The sequence below is a fragment of the Artemia franciscana genome, chromosome 2, assembly GCF_032884065.1.
Source record: "Artemia franciscana chromosome 2, ASM3288406v1, whole genome shotgun sequence".
NCBI classification, from domain to species: domain Eukaryota; kingdom Metazoa; phylum Arthropoda; class Branchiopoda; order Anostraca; family Artemiidae; genus Artemia; species Artemia franciscana.
Window position 1 is genome coordinate 13,663,950 of NC_088864.1, and position 18,019 is coordinate 13,681,968.

An 18,019-nucleotide genomic window follows, 5' to 3' on the forward strand; every position below is an offset into this window, starting at 1 on the left:
ACGAATTAAAAAAAAGAAGATTGTTTAAAACTAGAGGAAACTTGTTTGCCGATATTTTGGTGTTCTCAGAACAAAAACAAGAAACTGAGGAAAAATTGAAAAATAGTACTTGATCATGTGCAGTTTTGTCTTTTTTCTTTTGCTATTAGAATAGATCTCAACGCGTTTTTTCTAATGTTTCTTTTTTCAGATTTTTTTAAAGACTATAATATAAGCATCTTGTACTATATGAATATAAGCACATTATTATACCTTAAGGCAGTTATTGTTATCATCTTCAGAGTTATACCTTAAGGGTTCGAGGGCGAAAATTGTTCTATATTAATGTCGTTGGTACCTAAGCACTAATGGTGTTGCGCCACTAACAATGGTTAATGTAAAAACAGTAGCTTTACATTAGACATAAGGAATAAAATACCATTTCAGGGTAGAACATCGTAAAATCAAGTAAAGGAGCTTCAGACCCGGTGGTAGCGTTTCTTTGGGTACGGTCCTTTGTTTTTTGGAGCGATAGATACAATAGACCCAAACAACCGATGTTAAAACAATGGCTAAAACGACGACAAGGACAATAATTACTGCAATTATCGCTCCATCTTGGACTGAAAGGCCAAATTTCAGTGGTGCTGAAAGAAACAAAGTTTTAAGAATAGATAGAACGGAATTAATCTTTTCCATTTTCTTCGGATATATCCAAAAGGAAAACCAATCCGCAAAATATTTTAGAACTCAAATTACGTATTCCTTTCGTAAATTTTCTCTATTATTAGTGCGAAAAGATTTTCAACGGTCAGAAAGACGGAGTTGTCTGAATCGAAAAAATCAGAACATTGAAAATAATCGGTTATGTGGCACTTTAAGCACCACAGAAGAGAAACAAAACAATTTAGATCATTTGATTGTTGTTTAATATAAAAAACTTGAACTTAGTAATTTTTTGGGTTTAGATCCTCTCCACCCCCTTTGGAGGTGCCCTGAAATTGCCAAACATTTCACCTTCCTTTTGGAGCTGATACACCCCTGATACTAACTCATAATCCAACATAGGGCTGATCATTATTGGTTCCTAATGAATTTTGATTTTCGATTGCTTTTCATTACCTTGCGATACAAACTGTTGAAACTAGGGTTTTTTGAAGCACTAAAACTGAAAACAAACTAATATTTTGAAATATTTACAATTTTATTGGATTAAATTTCTGATTTTGAATGTTTTAAAACACTAAAGATTTAGGAAGTTGTTGCTATCGTCCGGGAAGTTTTGGCATTGATAGACTACAGGATGTAAATTTAAGAGGAACTCTCCAGGAATAGTTAGATATGGATATTAGTTCTAAATCTGACAATGTAGAAGATGCGTGAAATCAGTTTGGGGAAACTAGTTTGTGCTGTAATAGATTTTTTCTTAGGGAGAAAAAATAGAAATGTAGCTCAAATATTAGTCAAAAATATATATAAAATGAATATATAAAATGTTGGTACTGAGTTGTGACAGCTTCCTAGTTATTATAAAAACGTTTTGATTCTAAATGGAAATATCCTTTTCGTGTGCTTATTAGCAAAGAATGGGAACAGGAGACGGGAACGAGAGCCTATTAAACAACCCGGAACAGGAGCTTGCTGTCTGAACGAAACGTACTCAAAGAACCCCTCGTATAAAAGCACAAATAATATTTAAAACATGTATTCACGGCATTTTCGAACCCTCGCTCAGACACATAAACAGACACAAGAAAAGATTCTATTGAGTGGCAAACTTTCAACGGATATTTATAATTCTAAGGACATTGTTATGTAAACATTGACATTGAAAATAAATATATGAAGGGAATAAGGGAAAAGCATCCCATATTAGGATAAACCTTAATTTGATACAACAAACGAATTAAAACTAAAAAAGTGAGTTTTAACCAAATAGAAACTAAAACAAAAATTTACAAGGGGAGATATTTCCCCTATCTTTTCATACTTCTATCATTATTTAAAAGTATCAACCTACTATATTAAATATTAAAAAATTTAAGATTATAAAATGTTTTTTTTTTAACTCAATGCTTTGAGAATCAAGGACTAAGTTAGTAATGTTAAGGAACCAGTGATTTTGCTTTTTGCCTTTTTTTTCTTGGCAACAATTCCAGTTTATCACAAAAAAGTGGAGTCTAACCTTTGTTAGTTTTACACAGAAAGTATGGGCCTCAAGCTAGACTGATATATAGTACATTGTGCTTTGAAAGTACTTGTTTAATGCTCTTAGAGGCCAAAACGACGGGTTTTCTTGTATGTACATGTGAGAACCTACTGTTGAGAGATGAAGCAAAATTTTCTGGCTGAAAGAAAGAAGCCACATCAAATATCTACGTTAAGTTTAATTTTTTCAAATCATGTTTTTTCTTTCAGGAGAAAAGTTTCATTACAAAGTTCAAGGTTTTGAATTGAAGTAAACAAGTTAATATGTGTGGAATTTCCCTAGCCCAGTGTAAAAACGTTTAGTTAAAACAACAGAAATTTAAATGACTGTAAAAAAAGAATTTTCCTAAAAGTTTGAAAGTACTGCCATACATTTTGACCAACCATTTTCCAATGATTTGATTATTTTTATCATATTTGGTATTTACCAAGTTACATATAGCGATCGCAAATTATGTCGGTCTGTCGGTCCCGGCTTTGCTGGTTTAGGCACTTCCAGATAAGCTAGGACGATGAAATTTAGCAGGCGTGTCAGGGACCGGACCAAATTAGATTAGAAATAGTTGTTTCCCTGATTCGACTATCTGGGGGGGGGGGAGTTGGGGGATGGTTGATTCGGAAATATTAGAAAAAATGAGGTATTTTTTAACTCAGGAACGGGTGATCAGAAAACGCTTAGAGTGGAGGGATCAGGATGAAACTTGGTGGGAAAAATAAATACAATTCCTAGATACGTGACTGATATAACTGGAACAGATCCACTTTCTTTGGGGGTGTTTGGGGGAGGGTTAATTTTGAAAAATTAGGTATTTTTAACTTACGAAGGAGTGATCAAATCTTGATGAAATTTCATATTTAGAAGGATCTTGTAACTCAGATCTCTTATTTTAAATCCCGACCAGATCCAGTGTCATTGGGGGAAGCTGGGGAAGACAAGAAACCTTGGAAAAGGCTTAAAGTGGAAAGATCAGGATGAAACTAGGTGGGAAGAATAAGCACAAGTCAAAGATACGTGACTGAAATAACTGAACCGTATCCGCTCTCTTTTGGGGGGGGGGGGTAGTTTGGAAAAATTAGAAAAAAGGAGGTGTTTTTAACTTACGAACGGGTGATCAGATCTTAATGGAATTTAATATTTAGATGGATATTGTGCTTCAGAACTCTTATTTTAAATCCCGAACAGATCCGGTGACATTGAGACAGTTAAAAGGGGGAACTGGAAATCTTGGAAAGCGTGAAAATTGAGTTATCTTTATCTTACGAATGGGTGATCAGATCTTGATGAACTTGATATATAGAAATATCTTATGTCTCAGATGCTCCATTTTCAATTCAAATCGGATCTGGGACATGGAGATTGGAGGGGGAAACCGAAATTTTGGAAAATGAAAATCTTGGAAAACGCTTAGAGAGGAGAGATCAGAATGAAGCTTGATTGGAAGAATAAGACCAAGTTCTAGATACGTGGTTGGCATAATTAGAATGGATCTGCTCTCTTTGGGGAGTTGTGGGGGGGGAGTATTTGATAATTAGGAGGAACTCATGTCTCAGAGCTCTTATGTTAAATCTCGACTAGTTTTGGTGACATTGGGGGGAGTTGGAGCGGGAAACCGGAAATCTTGGAAAACACTTAGAGTGGAGAGATCGGGATGAAACTTGGTGGGTAAAATAAGTGAATTTCGTAGATACGCGATTGATGTAACCGGACTGGATCTGCTCTCTTTGGAGGAGTTAGTGGGAGGTCTGGCCTTTTTCGAGTTTGGTGTTTCTGGACATGTTAGGACGATGAAAATTGGTTGGCGTGTCAGGGACCGGCACTAATTGACTTGATAAAGTCGTTTTTCCCAATTCGACCATCTGGGGGGCTGAAGGGAGAGAAAAAATTTGAAAAAATGAGGTATTTATAACTTACGAGTGGGAGATCGGATCTTAATGAATTTTGATATCTAAATGGACCTCGTGTCTCAGAGCTCTTATTTTAAATCCCGCCCGGCACTAAGCCTCTGATTTACTTTTTAAATCAGTCTATTGATTCTTAGAATTTTGCTAGAGTTCATGCCATATGAGCTCTTGGCTATTCCGACCTAGTCAGAAGTGCCATATAAGCTCTTAGCTCTTGTTTATTTGATTTTCTACATTCGGGACTGTTTGATTTGTGTCCTAGACTTTTACTATTCTTTCTTTTCAAAAAAAATAACCTTTTAATAAAGTAAGATTCAACCTGTGTGATTTTCCCAGAAACATTTATGATCAGATTATTGTTTTACTTGCCATTTACATTTCGGCTACTTATTATAACTTCCCTCAGGATTTAGTGATTTATTAACTGCGGAGACTTGGATTAAGAGATTTAATTAACTTAGAGCATTGAACTCAACTGAACTCCTTGTGCATAGTATTATAATCTATTATGGATCCAGAATATTGCGGCATCTGCTCAAAAAGAATAACCAGCAAAACAAGTGACATGCAGTGTATTAAATACAATAAATTGTCTCATGTTAGCTGCGGAAATACTAAGTACTCAAATGACTTGAAGAAGACCTTTGTTTGCGTAATTTGTGCGCAAAAAGGTTCTCCGAAAAACTATATCCTGACTGAATTGAAGTAAAAAACTTACAGTCCAAGACAGCCAAATAATAACGAGAAGAACCATGATCAGTTTAAAACGAATATTATTTTCCCGAGTGAAAACGTGTTGACAAAATCACCAGCGGCTCCTGGCATAGCACCAAGACTTTTGGCTGCCGTAGGAAATGTAACGGTGGAAAGAAAAGACTGTCCAGGTTCTGATTTGAGTTATCTCATATATGACGGAACGACTAAAGATAGCCACTCGTTTGATTGTCAACAATGCTTACACCGCATCGTGCAGCCTTTGACGCTATTGATGCAGACACAGTTCTTGCTCTGCAGAAGCCCTCATAATGAATCTTTCTTTTTACTTGTGAAAAGTGCGTAAACCAGCGTTTCAAATTAGTGGAGGCTGCAGAAAGGGGGAGAATTGTACGTTACTTCATATTTGCTGGATTTTTTTTTTAAAGGTAGCTGTCATGAAGGGTGTTGTCTTCTGCCACACAAATCTCTGTGTAAAAAGTTTTTTCATGGATTTTGTTTCATGAATTGTTGTCCTAATGTAAATCTGACTTTCCAGAGAAGCTAGTTCTTAAGACTGAATTCAAAGTCCAAAAACTGGTGCCAAAAACTTGATGCAGGGCTGCCAAAGACAGGCATATCCAGTCCCTCTAATGAGTTGGAATCTCATACCGCCTGTCTTAAATCAGCCAATGAACATCCTTCGTCCATCATATCAGACTCCCCTCTTGAAACCTTGGAAAAACAGGCAAGAACCAACAGTAGCCTTTTGACAATTCGACAGCCTTTCGACAATTTGTCCGGTCCAAACAAACAACGAAGTTGGAATTTTAAAGAAATCAAAGATTCACCCACCATTCAAACCGTGTTTTCCAACTTGGAACCGATTCAGTGTGCTGGCAAGCTAAGTCAATACCGCAGTGTAAAGCCCTTAATTCATCCTTATTCCTTTCCGAAAATACTAGTGTCACTTGTCCGGTCACTTATGAACAAAATAGAAGAGGTCGAACTATGGTTGAAAAATAAACTTATTGATGTTGCTTGTATCTGTGAATAGTGGTCTGCGACTGAAGAGTATGTTGCATTTGATGGATATGATACCTATTTTAAACCAAGAATGACACCCGATGATATTACAGTAATACAAGGTGGTGGTGTTAGTATTATTTGTCGATCATCTATAAGAAATAGAGTTCTCAATTTCAACAGTATACCAAATAAACACGGTTTCAAAATCTTATGGTTGTGATGCAGGTCTAATAGGCAACCTAAGGAAGTGGCATCAATGGTGATATGTTTTGTTTATTATCCACCCCGTGGCCCTTGTTGTAAAGACCTTGTGAATTACTTACTGAATTGCACTGACAATGTACGATCCTTGTATCCTAACGCTGGTATCATAATGACTGGTGACATTAATGACTTGGATCTCAAATGGATAAGCAATTCACGGTCACTTAAGCAGATTGTTAATGTGCCAACAAGAGGTGACCGTATGTTAGGTCTCATCTTTAGAAACTGTACGGAATATTATACTAACCCAGTTACATGACCCCCACTAGATATGAGTGACCAGCTGTGTGTTGCTTGGGTACCTAATCATTTTATCCCAAATGGACAAAAAATAGTGTGGTGTACAGGCCGTATATCCCTGAGCTAGCAAATCTCTACAAGAAATGGCTCAAAAATAGTGACTAGCATGATATCCTCTCATTGTCTGATAGTGGCGAAATGGCACGTTTATTTTGTTGGGAACTGCTCGAAAAATACCCTGAAATTTTCCCACAAAAACAAAATATGTGAAATCTAATGAAAAACCATGGACTACTCAAGATATTCGGGATCTGATACAACATAAATACAATTGTATATAATATACCCCAATCCCCAAATGTAAGGGCCCGAAGGATATTACTGATATGAGGCCGAATTAAAAAACACCGGCTCTTTCAAAAGTGTTTGAAAGTTTTATTTTTTATTGTTTATTTGAGGACATAAAAGATAACATAGATTCCCAACAATTTGGATTTAGACCCGGATATAGTACTGTTCATTATTTGGTTGCTTTGTTAGATAGCATCCTTAAAAAAAATGGGGCTTGTGTTGATGCATTATTTCCTGATATAGTGAAGGCTTCTGATAGTCTTAAACATAATGTAGTAGTGGAAGAGGCTAAGGTTATGGGTGCCCATCAATTTGCTGTACGTATGCTTGCTAATGTTCTTTTTAAAAGATCTCAGTGTATCCAACTCCCATACCATGATCCATCTGGATTTTCAGATTGTTTTGTGGTTCGTCAAACCAGGAAATGTGTGTCTAAGTCTTCTAATGATACCCAAACTCCGTGAAACCTTAACCCTAATCATGGCTATAGGGTTTCTGGATGAAAGGTTCTCATCAAGCACGTTACCAAGAAACCGGACCACCCGATTCTATGGTCTACATGAGGAGCCTTGTGACACCTGACGGTGTGTAAGCTGAGGGAAAGCTATACCAATTCCAGAAAAAATAAGAAAATGTGACTTACCAACATTCAAGGCTAAGTAATTCGAATTAAACCATGAAATAACTCTCTCGAATAGTGCCACAAGGTTAGACTTGATATCACATTCCGTCTTCCCAAGGATCCCAAGAGAGGTATCATCAGCACAAGCAACAAGAAAATCTTCATTAGAAGTAGTATTGGAACACGACTGAGCATCAAGATGACACAGCTTGCAGCATACCAGAGGCCTGGTGTTTTTTAACGCCGAATTCAGATCATTAAAATAAATCAGAAATAAAATGGGACCAAGAACAGATCCCTGAGGGACGCCATAATATACTTCAGAAGGGCTCCGGAAAAGTGGATCAATTGAAATAAGCCTACCAGAAAGATATGAATCAGACCAAGAAAAAGCGTTTGATCTTATACCAATATGCGATAGTTTCGAAAGAAGAATCCGATGAGTCAAGGAGTCAAAAGCTTTACGAACATCCAAAAATAAAGCTGCCGGGATATGACCAGAATCTATTGCCTAATGAATGAAATTTGAGAAAGCTGCGCGAGCATGCTCCGTAGAGTGACCCGCTCGGAATCCAAACTGGAAATCATGCAAAAATTCTTTTGCATCCAGAAAACTAAGAAGCCTGGATAGAATAGCCATCTCAAAAATTTTGCTGAAAACAGATAGGAGAGAAATTGACCTATAATTAGCAGAATCAATCCGAGAACCACCTTTATACAGCACTCTAACCTTAGCTCCCTTGAGAGATTCCGGAAAAATTCCTTTCTCGAAAGACAGAGTGACAAGCTTAATCAATAGTGACAGAATAGCAGGCAGAATGGCACGGATAACCCTTGTGGGAATTTTTTCTGGTCCTGAAGAGGATGATCCTTTAAGAGCATTCATGATACGAGCTACCTCGAATTCAGAAAGAGAATTCAAGACCATCCACTTTAAACATGAGGGTCCAATATAGCCTCTGAAATCACAACGAGAAGTTGCACAGCTTGCAGAGGAAGCAATTGCCTTCCCTATATTAGCAAAATAAGAGGTAAGCTCTAGCTGAACATTTGCATCCCCATGAACGGATCACAACCCAGGAATAGAAAACATGAAATTAGGTGATGTAGAAATTATTTAATCAGGCCGGAAAGCTGAGGTGCATAGATGGGTATTAGGGCTTTTAATGAACAACAAAATCTCTAAATCTTGCTGAAACTGGGGAGGTCTTAGTCATAGAATGCTAATGGCTCAATTGGGACTAAAAAGCGCAAAGTCTCAGCCATAGTAGTGTATGCCCTTACAGAACCGACAAGCGTAGAGCTTATTCATGTTCATATTAACAGTAGTTTACCATTTGTTTCCTTTTTCATTTTTCCCTCCCCTTTTCCAGACAACATCCTATCTCAGGGCCTTTGTGCACATTATCTCAATAATTGTGAAAAATAGATATTTGATATAAAGAAATAACCCATGGGCTAATAAAAACAACTGATGTACATGAAATCCAATGCATTTTTTCCAAACCTAGTCCTCATGTCTTCAAAATCTTCAAAATTTGGTTTTGATACGCGCTTTAGTTATTTTTACTACAAAACCCAATTTGTATGGTTAGGCTTTGCAAGAAAGGAAGGGGAGGGGAGCGGGAAAACAAAGACATCACTAATTACTTTCTCTTGGGGAGGAAAGAAGGTGAAAATTATTTGGGTACCTTCAAAATTCAAACTGTCTTGATTCTTTTTTTAGCTTGCATATAGTGTATTCCCACGGAACAAGGAAAATTGTAAAAAAGTGTTACTAAGAATCAAACTATTTTCAGCTTTGGTAAAAGCTATTTTTTTGTTATGGAGGGTCTAAAGCTAAAAAAAGAAAAAAATTCAGTATTGGGGAGATGTAATTTTTCATAATTGCTGAGGTGGCAACTATCTAGCATTCTCATCTTTTAGAACACATGAAGACTACCCACTTCTTTAGAAAATGTAAAGAGTTGAGTGTCAGATATCTGTCTGAACCAATAAATCAGAAGGGCAGAAAATGAAAAGAAATTGAGAAAAACGGTAGTAGGCACTGGTTTTAAAAAAAAGTACCATTAAGAAAACTAAAAACTACCAATATATTTCGAATGTGGCCCAGAATAAATAAAGACTAGATATAACTACTTTTATTTCTCTCCAATTTGTCCAAAAAAATGGATAGCGTGGACAAGCTATTAGTGACCAAACACTGATGAAGATTCCAAAAAATGATAGGAAAAACCTAAATTTAGTATTAGCGATTGTATTTTCCCATTGTAATTTTTTGGGTTAGGCTCTATTTTCCCCTGCCATTTTCACTTTTCTGTGCATTTTTCAATGTAAAATCTGTCACTGTGAAAAAAAAGCAAACTTTTGTTACAAGACAATTCACAAAATTGTTTACCCCATTTTGTTAGGAAGGATACCCCAAAGACATCAGTTTTTATTTACGTGACACACCTCCGCAATGCCATTTTATCGGCAGCAACGGCTGTTATATTTCTTGAAATTTTGAAAAGCCTGCAATGTGTAAACAAAATTTAAAGTTTTTAGGCCTATCCTACATTGATTCTTGTTTATATGGAAGCTCTCTAAAATTATGTGAATAACTTAAAATTAGCAATATAGCCAACTTACTGTCCTTATTAGGCTATTGGAGGTGCTTGTTTTTTTTACTGAAGTTTATTCACAATTTTGGTAGTTTCCCCTGCAGAAGCCCAATGCTGGCTATCAAAAATCCTAGGTTAAAAAAATCACAGAACCAAAAAAAAGAATCCGGGGAAAACTAGAAAAACAGCACTTGATCATGTGCAGTTTTGGCTTGTTTCTTTTGCTTTTAGAATAGATATCAACGCGTTTTTTTTTGCAGCAGCCATCATTTCTCCTCCTCAGAATCCTTGATGTAGGTTAACGTTATTTCGTATTCATTATTTCGCTTAAACGGTGCCATGATGATATGCAGTGTACTGGGGACTAGGCATGATAATACGGCACCTCTTGCCGGTAATAAAGGTTTTACGGTAATAAGGTTTTACATGCTCTGTGTGACTAATGCCAAGCAAGCAAGCTTTTTTGCTAAATCGAGGAGACAGGGAAGTGATCCGTGAAGTTTGTGAACGTTGCCCCTGAACCACCACCCTTATTTCTTTTTTCAGATTTTATTCTTAAGACTATAATATAAGCACCTTGTACTATATGAATATAAACAAATTTTATACCTAAAGGCAAACATTTTTATTATCTTAAGGGTCCCAAGGTAAAAATTGCTTTTATATTAATAAAACAAAGGTTAGTGTAACAAAACTAACAACACTACCAACACCACTAGCAATACATTAGACATAAGGAGTAAAATACCATTTCTGGATAAAACATCGTAAATTCAGGTAAAGGAGCTTCAGACCCGGTGGTAGCATTTTGTCTGGTACGATTCTTTGTTTTTTTGAGCGATAGATACAATAGACCCAAACAACCGACGTCAAAGCAATGGTAAAAACGACGACAATGACAATAATTGCTTTAAATATCGCTCCGTCTTGGACTGAAAGGGTAAATGTCACTGGTGATGAAAGAAACACATTCTTAAGAATAGATAAGGCTGAATTAATATTTTAATTTTCTTTGGATAGATCCATAGGGAAAACCAATCCCCAAAATATATCAGAACTCAAATGACATATTCCTTTCGTAAGTTTTCTCTATTTTGAAGTTCATTTTTCTATGAGAACGTTCTTGTCAACATTGTCCTCCATCTTTTACATTTTATTTTAAGATGTATTCATAGCTTTCTTATTCTTCATGAACGTTTCTGTCTATTTTAATACCAAATGAGAAAGTGCAAAAAGATTTTTAACAGTCAGAAAGACGGGGTTATTTAAATCAAAGGAATTAGGACATTGAAAATAATCTGTCATGTGGCACTTTAAGCACTACAGAAGAGAAACAATAAAGTTTAGGTCATTTGATTGTTGTTTAATATAAAAATCTTAGACTTTGTAATTTCTTGGGGTTTAGATGCTCCCCTCCACCCTTTTAAGGCGCCCTGAAATGGCCAAACATATCACCTTCCTTGTGGAGCTGATACGCCCCTGATACGATCTTATAATCCAACATAGGGCTGATCACTATTGTTTCCTAATGAATTTTGATTCTCGATAGTTTTTAATTACCTTACGATACTAACTGTCTAAACTAGTTTTTTTGAAGCACTAAAACTGAAAACAAACCAATATTTTGAATTTATAATATTTAAAATTTATAATATTTATAATTTTTATTGGATTAAATTTCTCTTTTGAATGTTTTAAAACACTAATCATTTAGGAAGTTGTTGCTAGTGTCCGGGAAGTTTTGGCATTTGTAGACTACAGGACGTAAATTTCAGAGGAACTTTCCAGGAATAGTTGGATATGGAAGGGAAAAGCTCCAAATCCGACAATGTATAAGATACGTGGAATAATTTTGCGGAAACTAGTTCTTGCAGTAATATATTTTTCTTAGGGAAAAAATAGAGAAATGTACCTCCAGTATTAGACAGAAAAAAAAGGGTTTGTACAAATTTTTTTTTACTGATGAATCAGGTTAGGACAAAAGGAAAGTGAGGTAAGTCATTAAATTTATCTATATAAATATATAAATATATATATATATATATATATATATATATATATATATATATATATATATATATATATATATATATATATATATATATATATATATATATATATATATATATATATATATATGCATATATATATATATATATATATATATATATATATATATATATATATATATATATATATATATATATATATATATATATATATATATATATATATATATATATATATATATATATATATATATATATATATATATATATATATATATATATATATATATATATATATATATATATATATATATATATATATATATATATTTATATACACTTACCATTCGCCAGTCATTAGTAGAAGCAGTTTTCTAACCTGTAGTCAACTCAGCATATCACTTTGATGGGTTTGTGTTCTTAATGAAGTACATCAAAACAATTTTGTATTTCAGTTCAAAAGGATTTATTGGTCTGAAGTACTATAAAAAAACAACAGATTTAACCAAACATATGTATCACTTTCATTTTATCTATGTTACCATGGCTATCTTATCAGTTAGTCTAAGTTTTGTATTACAAATTTTACTTGAACTTTAGTATTTTCAAATAGCTTGTCTTTTAGCCAACAAGGATTAGAAGAAAGTCAACAAATTTTAGAAATCGGTAAAAATTTTGCAGATTATTAATTCAGGAATTTTTTTTAGCAGTAGTTAACAAAAGTTTTTCATTGGGAAGTATGCTTCCGTCTATAAATATTCTATGTGATAACAACAGTAAGGCAACAATCAAAAGTAAATGCCACATTTCACGACGGTTTGGCAACTATATATATATATATATATATATATATATATATATATATATATATATATATATATATATATATATATATATATATATATATATATATATATATATATATATATATATATATATATATATATATATATATATATATATATATATATATATATATATATATATATATATATATATATATATATATTATACATATATATATCTAAACCCCACAAAGTAATCATAGGCAGCGCTATAGTCCTTTCTAAGTAAAGAGCAATGTGGGCATATTGCATTATTTGTTTCATTATTTTCTTTTCACTAAAGCACTTTGAACAGAAGGAGTTGTCTTACAAACTTCAAAAGGAGCTTATTCGATTGGAAATTCAAAGTCCTATTTTAAAGAGTCAAACATGATTGAAGGGCAACCAGTCCCCATACTTTTTCCCGAGCAGGTCCAATGTAAATTTTGAGATTTTCATTTGTTTTAGCATGGTTGAAAGGTCCAATAACTGTGTCTTTGGGTATGTCAAACCCACCCCCACAGCTCAAAGGGCATGGGCTGTAATTTATGTAATTCGTCCATTTGCATATAGTATATGTTATTGAGAGCCTTTCAGAGAATTTAGAGGGGAGTGTAACACTAAATCAAAATATTTTATGTGCAAACGCGTTTTCAAAAGGTCGTTACTTAGGGGTGACTGTGTATATTAATTTGGGATTTTCAGGAAATAATATAGAAAATGCTCAGTTGACCCAAAAGTCAATATTTGCATGCTACCACTACTACTCATGCTACCACTATGATCACTACCAGTGAAACTTTTTCTTCTTTAGCGAGTTCTTCCAAGGCTGAGTATATTCAAATGAACATCTGAGGAAATGTGGAGGGAAAGTTGAACTAAATTAAAACATACTACGTGCATACAGATTGTCAAAAGAGCATATCAATAATATCTTTGAACAGCTTACGTTATCAAGATGAATCTTGATGATTTTTTACTGACCGATAGGTAACATGTACATGCAATACAGCTATTAACACTGCTGCTACTAATGTTAGAACTACTACTAATACAACACTTACTGTTACTTCTGCTCCTATTACTACAACTACGGCTATAATATTAGTACTATCAAGGCTAATTTTATAAAAGTGAAAATTTGCCAGACTACTGAGGGGAAATTTGAACTAAATCTAAACACTTAATGTGCATGCAGGCTGTCAAAAAGGCGTATTTCAAGAATGAATTTTAGCATTAGGACTTCTTAAAGTCCTAACTTTCAGAGACTTCTTAAAGCGGGAGATCAATTGACCAAAAGCGACTACGTTCTTTCAACTACTAATACTGCTACCACTGATGCTTTTACTACAGCTACTATTACTGCTAAACTATTCATATTACCGTTTATATTACAACTACTTATAAAGATAAGAATATTAAGGTGAACGGGGGTTACAAGGGTGCATCAGCAGTATTTGTGGAATTTTTGGCCGTATCAACATGAAATTTTTGGGGGTGTCATAAAGGGGATATTCACCTGCCCAAAAGGTATCATGGTCATAATACTACTGCTATTAATACTGCTTCCACTGCTGTTACTACTACTACTAATACGACACTACTAATGCTACTACAACCATTACCACTGTGATACTAGTACAATTGAGGCAAAGCATACAAATATGAAAATTTGAGATAATATTGAGAAAACATTTGACCTAAATCAAGAGACACTATATGCATGCAAATTGTCAATAATGCAAATCTGAAGAATGGATTTGAGTAGCAAGTTTTAATTTTCATAGAATGCTTAAAGGGGGTGATCAATTGACCAAAAGGAAAAATATGCACGCTACTATCACCAAAACCGTTGCTACTACTACTACTACTCCAACTGCTACTTCCTTTTGCAGCTTCTTGTAAAGCTAAGAGTCTTAAGATGAAAATCTCAGGAAGTGCTGAGGCACAAGTTGAACTACATTAGAACTATTGTTATAGTAGTCATCAGAAGGACATATCGGCAATGTTCTATGAACAGCTAATAGTATTAAAGTAAAATTTCCAGAGCTTGTTGAGAAGGATGTCTAACTGACCAAAAGCCAACGTGTTAATACTACTGCTGCTACTAGTATCAAGGTGAAATTTTAAAGAAATATTGAGGAAGAAAATTGAACTGAACCACACAACGCAGTATGCATGCAAATTGTTAAAATGGCAAAATAGAAACATCTTAGAGAGCAGTTTGGTGTGAGAAGTTAGAACTTACAGAGCTTGTCATGGAGGATGTTGAACTAATTTCAAAAAATACTTATACAGATTTTGAAATTAATAAAAACGAACTCTGAGCATGTAGATTGTCAAAAGGGTGACACAACAATACCTCAGGAATGACTTACATTAGTAAGTTGGATCTTTCAGGGTTAGCTGTTGCAGATTTTGAACTAAGCGCAAGGCATTAATGTATACAATCAATACAATCATTATGATTGCTGTAACTAATGATGATATGGATATCATTCCACTTATAAAGCATTAATGACATAATGAATGCTCATGGAGTTGAACTCGACGAAGAACAGTGGTTTTATGCCATCGTAGAATCGGCACTGTCCATAATGCCTTCTGTAATGCGAATACTCTTCGCACAGATTTTTGTTTTTGGAAATCTTGCAGATCCAAGAGGTCTTTGGTAAAGATTCAAAAATCAGTCCGCAGAGTATTTCATTCGGCATACGTGACGAATTAATTTATCTGAAGATCCTGACGGAAAGCGTGCTTATCGCATTATTGCATCCAAGTTAAATATGATGTCAATAGAGGGTCAAAATTTTAGTTTATGGGTAGAATTACATGGCATGGACAACATTTAGACCAATAAAAATTACCAAGACATGGAATTTCTAAATTCTATTTTATCAGCTGCTACTGGAGATAGTATGTATCGGATCCTGCAATGGAAACAAATTCAAATTGTAGACAATATTTTACAGACTGTCATTGATTCTCTTTTCTTTTTTTCATATGAAAGTATATGTTAATAAACAAATAACATAAATTATTATAAGAAAAAATTCGAAAAAATAAGCTTTTCAAAGAAAAGTAAAGAGCTATAAAAGTAAAGGACTGACACCCCAATTGCCTTCTGAAGACCAAAAATTGAATCGCAATTTACTGTAAAAAAACAAATGAAAATGGATAGACAGTTTAATATAAATATACTGATAGTACCAAGAACACGGTGGCTTTGCTACTGGGCCCTGACACTCAAAACAAGGCAGGCTTCTGTATGTGGATTCTCATTGTCATTTGTCTTCTAACCGCAGCCTCTTCTGGATGTCAGGACGTCACCATAGGTTTGATGGTAAAATAAGGCGTCACCTAGGGAAAATAGAAATTCTTTCATAAAGTTTTGACCTGTTTAGATCATTTTTGTGACCTGAAATGTCAATATGTAACCATTTTCAAGGAAAAATCGATAAACATATACATAAATAATTGTTAATTATTTATTTAAATAGGAAAATAAACATAATTCTAATAATAAGAAGTTTTTTTGGTGGTTGTCAGGACCTCCTTCTACACTTCATAATATGTTCATCGGTTGTTTTTCAGGTGGTAGCAGAAGTTTTAAGGTACATTGTTTTTTAACACAAGAAAATGCCACGTATACCATAATTGAAAACAAGAGAACTAAGGTCAACACCTACAAATTCAAAAGTTTGTCCCCACGACTTATGCATAGTCATTGCATATGCGGGTCAAAGCTGAAGTTGATGTCATTGAACAGTACATCCAACTTTAACTTTACTAGATTAGACTGTAACTCGAGAAATACAAACTTCGTTTCCTGATTTCTCTCCAGTAGTTAAATTTGCCTTAATTAAGTTGTTACATAATTCAGTAATAATAAGGCAGGTCCCAATACACATCTCTTTTGTAGTATCTAAGTTACAAAAAAGCATAACTGTAATATTTATCCTTATTTTTATATCAAGTGGTGGTAAATATTACAGTTACGCACAAGCATAGCTGTAGTATTTTTCTTTAATTTTAACTGAAGTGGTTTATTTTTCTTTATTTTATTAGGAATATTGGAGTAAATTCAATACCTCCTTTTTTTATGTTTTACAGAATTGTAACTCTCATACGACTTGTATTCTTCTGGGAGGTGATTCACAATTATCATATTTATTTTACTAACTTCTTTGTTGATTGAAGCTAGAATTAAGTCGATCCTTCATTAAATTAATACTTTGTTTAGACAAACATTCTTCAAAATTTTCTCAATTAGATTGCCACCGGAAATTATGTCTTCCCGTAATTTGATATCAATAAGGTCATTTTCAGAAAAATGTTCATTTCCCAGTTTGAGGATGTCTTTTTGAAATACTTTGTGTTCTGCTTCGACCCCTCTTTTTTTCTGTTCAGTATCAAGCTCTATATTTTTTTTCCGTTCAAGATCGACCTGCAAAGTTTTTTCAAAGGAAAGTATGTTTGAAATACCTCCAAAGATGATTTTTTTAATGACAAATCGAGGGTTTTACTGCAGTTTCTTCGAGGTTGAACTGGTAAGCACTATCGGAAATCACCTCCAGCAATTAGAATTTCCTCACCAAATGGCAATTTTGGATTTACAATGGACCGTAACAACTAATTCATATTTTGTAAGCCATTTGTGGGAAGCCCGGGTGCTTCTTCGACTAGGGAAACTTTTAGTTGAGCCAATTATAAACCTTTGTTTGAATCAGGTCTTATGCCGAAAATTGAATTTGAGGAAAGGGGGACTTTCAAGACAAAGGTATTGTATTTTGTTTGTTCAAATGGCAATACAGTTGTTGCTATTCCTGTATAAGCCAAAAATTGTAATTGGTGATTTTTTCCACTTAGAAAGTGTTATAAGTTCTTATAAGCAAATTTTTTACCGGAACCGCCTGGTCTATCCGTGCATAACTTTTTTTAGCTTCCTGAACTTGCAAAACCTCTAAAGGTGTTCTTTCATTCTGCTTACGCTTTCATCTAGGATGCTTAAATCATCACCGTAATCTAAGTCCAGAAAGTCTTTCCTCCCTATTTTTCCTTTGTCCTTAGGACAAAGTCCATAAAAATGATACGTATAAAGGGGGATAGAACACAACCCTGCTAAACTCCTGATTTAATACTAAACCAGCTGCTAACCGCATTTGCTACTTTAACCGCAGCAGTGTTATCCTTGAACACTGCACTAATCACTTTAATTTATTTGTATGGTTTACCATACAAGGATAAGACCTTCGCTAAATCTCTTTTATCAACAGAATCAAAGGCTTGCTCACG